General features: G+C 41.6%; 1 long non-coding RNA gene across 4 annotated transcripts; it reads left to right on the top strand.

The window, feature by feature from the left end:
- The first annotated feature begins 2,741 nt into the window (after positions 1–2,741).
- On the top strand, positions 2,742–5,332 carry LOC109705073. 4 transcript variants are annotated; one of them, XR_002214606.1, is made up of 5 exons: positions 2,742–3,352; positions 3,436–3,496; positions 3,632–3,690; positions 3,850–3,919; positions 4,926–5,332. It is a non-coding gene; the product is annotated as an uncharacterized LOC109705073 (long non-coding RNA). The 4 variants fall into 4 exon arrangements; XR_002214607.1 differs by having other exon boundaries at positions 3,436–3,475; XR_002214605.1 differs by lacking the exon at positions 3,436–3,496.
- The last annotated feature ends 1,527 nt before the right edge of the window (positions 5,333–6,859 follow it).

Below are 6,859 nucleotides of genomic sequence, written 5' to 3' on the forward strand. Positions count from 1 at the left end.
CCTCACATTCACACAACTTGAGGGCCCGATCACACATGTCCATTTTGGTTCTATCATCCGCTATGTTCAACTACGTTAGAAGCATATAAATGAAGTCAAACCAAGTTCCACATGTATCTACCCTACTATGCATGAATGGGTATATATATATAAACATATATGCTCAAGAATAGAGAAAACAGACATAGAAGGGAATCCAACGATTCCGGTGTGCACCCCCCATCTCTATTGGTCGTGTGGGTGTAGAATATGAAGGCTCCCGCACTTTACGAAAGCCGACTCCACGCCCTATAATCAAAATAGTGCCATATTAGGCTTTTTTGTACATGAACTATACTCTATCATTTTCGCAACGTTAAACGGAGTTGTCCAACTTGTTTAGGGCACCCCCAATTATGTTCTACGGGGTCAATTTGTCCCCGAAAAATTCTAGGGCAGAAGCCCCAATTTCAAGCCCTAACAATGCCATTTAGGGTTTTCCCATGAATCGATCCCAACCCTAAGCAAACAATAGCTTAGGATCATCTAAAAAGCATCCTAATAAGCTTTCTAGACCTTTGGTACCAACCCTAGGGCTCCAAACACCACTTCCAAGGATTCACCATGAGAGCACTTTGAGCTCTCATGGGTACCATGGTATACATGGCTCAAAAGAGCCTCTAAAGCCTCTAGGGAGCACAAAGCTCCAATTTTCTAAGCCAAAATCCAAACCCTAGACTCATTTGTACTAAAACTCACCTTAGCCCCAAGCTCCTCCAAGTCCTTGTAGGAGAGCTTGTAGAACCAACCGAAGCCACCAAATCTACCTCCTCCTTGCTTCTTCTTCTTCTTCTCCAAGCCCTAGAGCAAGAGTTCTAGAGAGAAAAAGAGAGGAAATAGGTGAGAAGGGTGAAAATGGCTGTGGGAGAGAGAGGGGTGTCCATATAAAGTGTTGTGACAATTGCATTTAAGCCCCTCCACTTGTTTCCCATTGATCTGCCCAGACTGGGCATTTTTCGCCTTCGGGGACTGGTCTCCCCGACCAGGGACCGGTTCCCGAACGTGGGTTTTCCAGGACTTAGCCGAATTTTGAGTTTTTCAGCTGTTGCGCAGCGAGGGACCGGTCTGCCCGTTAGGGACCGGTCTCCTGAGGACCGGTCTCACCACCAGGGACCGGATGCCTCAGGACTTCCTGGCAGGCTACACGTACGCGGACCGGTCTCTCCTTCAGGGACCGGTCCCCGAGAGCACAAAATCTGGGACTCAGCCAGATTTTCTGATTTTCTCTCTTGGGTCCCTCTTAGCTTCACTCATGAGCCCTAATGTGCTCAGGGTCTATTCTAACTCGTTCAATTCCGCGTTCCGCTCGTTTTGACGGAACTCGGCACAATTTACGAGGGATTTGGTATGTTACATTCTCCACCCCTAAATTTAGTTTCGTCCGCGAAACTACTAAGATTGGAATTTAAATTTCTTACCTCACTTCGGATCCTCGAAGATGTGAGGATAACGCTCCATCATTTCGCTTTCGAGCTCCCACGTTTCTTTCCGGTCATCGTGTTCGCACCAATGAACTTTAACATACGGGATTTCGCGGTTCCGAAGCTTTCGCTCCTCCCGATCGGCAATATACGCCGGAAATTCCACATATGTCATACCTCTTGAAGCTCTATCGGTATATACGAGAGAATATGATCTGGATCGTACACATACTTGCGGAGTTGGGATACATTGAATACATCATGTACTCCCGCGAGTCTCGGTGGTAATGCCAACTTGTAGGCCACCGTGCCAACTCCTTCCAAAATCTCGAAGGGTCCGATATAGCGGGGACTTAACTTCCCGCGAACACCGAACCGCTTAACTCCTCGCATCGGCGATACCTTTAGAAATACGCGGTCTCCTACCGCGAACTCAATGTCCTTTCGCCGCTTGTCGGCATAACTCTTGTGCCTTGATTGCGCCGTCACTAATCTTTGTCGGGCAAGGCGGACTTTCTCCTCCGCCTCTCGCACCACGTCGGGGCCAAGAACCATTTTCTCGCCCACGTCGCTCCAATGTATTGGCGAGCGACACTTCCTACCGTAAAGGGCCTCGAATGGCGCCATCGCAATACTTTCTTGATAGCTATTGTTGTAAGTGAATTCTGCCATCGGTATATGATCGTGCCATCCGCCCTTGTAATCAAGCACACACGCTCGAAGCATATCCTCAAGTATTTGAATAGTCCTCTTGTAATAGGCTGAGATTTGATTATAGGTTAATTGTGATTAAGGTGATCACAATAATGCTAAAATGGAAATTAAGTGTTTCTAAACTTAATGAGTAGCTTGAGAATGATATTAGACAGGTTTTGGAAGTGTGAGGATAGACACGAAAGGAATCGAAGTGGATAAAGAACTTCAATTGCCTTTGTTACTCGAAAGTTGAAATATTAGTCAACCTGGTCAAAAAAAAAAGAGCAAAATGATGCCAAATTGGAAAGTAATTATTTCCAAATTAATCTGACGACTTGTAGAGATATATTAGTGTAATTTGGAAGTGTTGGGATGAAATTGGAGTGAGTTGGATGTGAGAAATGGGTTGCCAGAGCTGCTGCTGCCAGCAGGGACTAAATTGTTAAGCTGCAGGGACCAAATTGTAACAGCAAGGCTGCAATGCACTTTTGCAAATTTCAGGGGCTAAGCTGCAATTTTTGGTCTTATCTCTTTAAACCTGATGCTTATCACTTAACCCCATCCCACCTGAGTGGTCCACGTACCAGGGCACCTTTCCACATCTTTCTGTTTTTCATCTCTTCTCTTTCTTTTTCCCTCAGCCATGAAGATTGGTGGAATTGCTAAAATTGAAGTCCATGCTGTTGGAGCAGGGAATTAATTGGAGAACCCTCTTTTCTCTCCCTTTCTTTCATCTCGTTTCTTCTCCTTCTCTCTCTCTCTAGGCTAACTAAAGCTTAAGGAGTTTGGTTGGTAGCCTTGAGGCTTGCGGGTTTGGTGGAGCTACTGAACCGGAATTTGGGGCTGGAGGGGTGTACGAGCCAGGGAAACCCAACTGAGGAAACTTGTGACTTGAAGTAAGTAACTAATTCTCAGCTGGAATTATTACAATAGATTAAGAGGAGATTCTAAGTGATGAAAAGCTTGCGGAATTAAGCCTTGTGCTGTTGGAGCTGGCAGACTAGACCCTTTGGTCTGTTTGAGTGGCCGAGCAAGCTTTCCAACTGTGGAAGCTTAGAAACAGATAAATTAAGAAGGATTGAGGAATTGGAGGTTGACAGCTTGGTGTTGCAAGCTGATTGTTGTTGGGGGTGCTGCCGAAATGCAAAGGTGGACTATTTGAAGCTGTGGGCAAGTTAATTCAGCAGCAAACTGAGGTAAGCTCATTCCATATTGGATTATAGTCCAATTAATTGCTTTAGAATGGATCAAATTAAGAGTTTGGTTGCTAAAATTTCAGATGTGAAGCTGAAATTACAGCCTTGGTGGAACTTGGTGAAGTAGTAAAGCAATGATTCTTAGTATAGCTTTTAATTAAGTTAAATTCAGTTATTAAGTAATTAGCTTGGAGTTAATTACATCGGGACTGATTTACATAAAGAAAATTGCTGTTGGAACCTGAAGCAAGCTAATTGAGAGTTGATCTTGGACTGCAGCAGAGGGACCAAGCGGAAGCTTCAGTTGAGAGCAAACTTGTTGAAGGCATTTGATTGAGGTAAAACTGAAATCAGATTGACCTTAATTTCAGCATAAAGATGATGTTAACTATTGTATAATCACCTTCTAAAGAGACCCAAATTGCGGGTTTAGGTATTCTTAGGGCTATTAATGCTATGAAGAAGACTAGTAAGAGAAGAAGTTGATGTTGATGCAGGTTTTGATGTTGTAAGCTAAAAAGAAGACTTTTCAAAGTAGGAGCAGCTTGATAGAACCTCAGAATTAAGGTAAGCTTGCTATCTATTTCTGAACTGAATAATAATTGTTGTGGTGAAGCTGATTTCTAAGTAATGGAAATTGAAAAATTAGCATTAGTAGCTAAACAAGACATCATAAATGCATGTATGTATATATGTAGGTACATGTAGATGCATTTGTGCAGGATGCTTAGAAGTGAAACCTGATATAACTGAACCTTAATTCCTGAATTGGAATAAGGTCAACTATTGTTATGGGTGAATTCCTGGGTGCCTGGATAGAGAAGGAAGGCTAGTGGAGTATCCAATTGAGTATGCTGAGAAGTACTAGTGCTGAAATCTCAGCATAGTGCTGAAATTTCAGCATAGTATAGAACCCATTGTGAGCTGAAGTCAGGCTAATTGAATAATGAATTAAGCTAATTCTAATTAAGACTTGATTAAGGTTCAGTTAATGATTATAGAAGATCTGCCAGAAAAGCTAGTAAAGCAGGGGATCAAGTGCAAATTTCAGCATTGAGTGTAGTTTGTTAATAAAGCTAAAATAAAGCTTGAGTGAGTTTTAATCTTAAATAAGATTAATGTTAACTCCTAGATCAGCAGTAATACTTTAAGGAAAGTACAATGATAGAACTAATTGTTCTATGTCTAAATAATTGCTCAAGAGATTTAATGCTGAAAATTCAGCATAAATAGAATTTCAGCATGATGCTGAAATCCAAGCCGAGCTAAGTACCTCTAGGGTGATGGACTCTATAGAATTTGATACTTATGGGTAATTATGGGAATGTAAGCTGAGCCAAGATCAGGATAAGATCATTTTACTGTTGAGATTGTTGGTCCTTGGTTTCTGATTATGGAAATCCAAAGTGGTATTGGAATATGTATATAAATGATAGCTTATACATATACATGGATGCTTGGAATTGAAAGGCTAACTTGTAAAATATGAGAATATGACACCAGTTTAATCTCTTTTGTTCCTTTATAAATGAAAGTTAAATATGCTCGAAAGTCTAAATTGACTTTCCGACAGGTCGACGACGGGCGAATTACGGTAGAGACCGTTCTAGTTCTATTTGCACTGAGTCGCGAGTGATAGTTGTCGACGCATTCCGAGACCTTGATCTTAGTTGATTGACACCACTACAGGTGGGTGGTGCTATCCGAAGTCTTTGAATCACCTTTTATGTCTATGATTATTCATTGAGCATATTTATAATCGTTTAGTCATGCATTGTAGGGTATTTGGCATTGTGCAAGTGAAAATGTGAATTTCTATCAACAGTGAGAACTTGTGAACTTTAGAATGTGGATATAGAACCCTATGAATGTATGGACTATAACAATAGTGAACTTGGTGACATTCTAACTAGAGGTTTGGTTAGCATCGAGAAATGAATTTGTGAAACTAGCATAAAGAACTAGTTAGAGTAAAGTGTGACAGTGTTTGTCAGTTGAATCCTCTAAAGGGGGATCAGATCATACTCACATTTGTTAGTTCAAGTGAGGTCGCTCCTCCTTGAACGATGAGCTCCGGAGTAGTCATCTTTACTGGACCAAGAGGTGCGTCTCCCCCAGTTGACGGTCCCGTCGGGTGCAGGTTGCGTCTTCCCGATATTTGGGATAGCGTCAGTGAGTTATTGTTAACCAAAGGGTTAACCAAAAGATTGGGTAAAGTTAATGAAAAGCATGCATGCATTTTACAGTTTTCATATACTACTTCCTTCAGCTTTGTACAGGCATTGTAGTAGTTACATATTATAGTTGGTTACTATCTGCTTTACTTTTCTTGCCTACATATGCCTGAGTAGACCTAGTGGGTGAGTCGGCGAGGTCGGCAGCCGAACCCACTGGGAACTTTCTTGTAGTTCTCACACCACTAACCATACAGGTTCCAGTGCGAGTTTCGAGGCCGAGGATCGTGGCAAGGGCCCTGCAGCTTAGCTAGCTGACACCAGAGTTTAGCAATTACCATTTTGAGTTCATGTATCATCCATTTTGATGTACAGAGATATGTAAATGAATGTATAAAAAGCATGTATATAACTAAATGTTTCAGTTACAAGTTCAGTTGTGTAAAATTTTAATTACAGTGAATTTCATTGTATAGTTAGTTTACTATCACTTGTGGTTGTTGCTTGCCTTCGTGCAAGCCATGTATATTGAAATGTGATATCGCTGGGAATTGTTTATTTCTTTTATAAATGTATTCGTGTTGTAGACCTGGGGAATAGAGGAGATGCTGTTCCGTTCCGGCGTCTGTGTACGGCGCCCGCGATCGGACCAAATTGGGCGATGCGCGGACGGTGACATTTTTAAGACTCGTGGACAACTCGTTCGGCGAAACGAAGCCCTACCTACGGTTCGGTGGGTTTGACCTAGCCACACAATGAGAAATTACTCATTTGTGATGAATTAAGTATCGTTATTGAAAAAGCATTGCATAAGTCATGTTTAGATAATGTTATTTGAATTTTAGGATGCCTTAATATGCACTATTGTTATGTGTAAGGAATAAGTTCGACCTCCATATAGTAGAAGAACTAGCAGGTGGTACTCGCATATGTTATGGTATCCTATGAGAGCTTAGGAATCATAAATCCTATTGTGAAAATGAGCATCTTTTTGATGCGATTTTAAAGTTTATTCCTATGTTGAACTTAAAGGTCGTTGGTATACCATAAGAGGCTGGGGATTGTGCCTATTTGTGAATAATTGGGCGTAATATCATGAAGGGAGCATCGAAGCTCGTCATGTGTGAACCTGTGGATATTGGCATATTGAGAGAGTTGATATACCTTGTTCATTAAATGTCTAGTGTCATCAGGGCACAAGAACTTAGTAGTATGGAACTTATGTTGTGAACTTAAATTAGATCTTCGGGATGCTAGTGAACTATTACGCATGTTAGAGATATATGAGGATGGATACTTGAGACGAACTATGCTTGCTTGGCCATTTGTGCTC

This window comes from Ananas comosus, unplaced genomic scaffold (genome assembly GCF_001540865.1).
Source record: "Ananas comosus cultivar F153 unplaced genomic scaffold, ASM154086v1, whole genome shotgun sequence".
Taxonomy (NCBI): Eukaryota; Viridiplantae; Streptophyta; class Magnoliopsida; order Poales; family Bromeliaceae; genus Ananas; species Ananas comosus.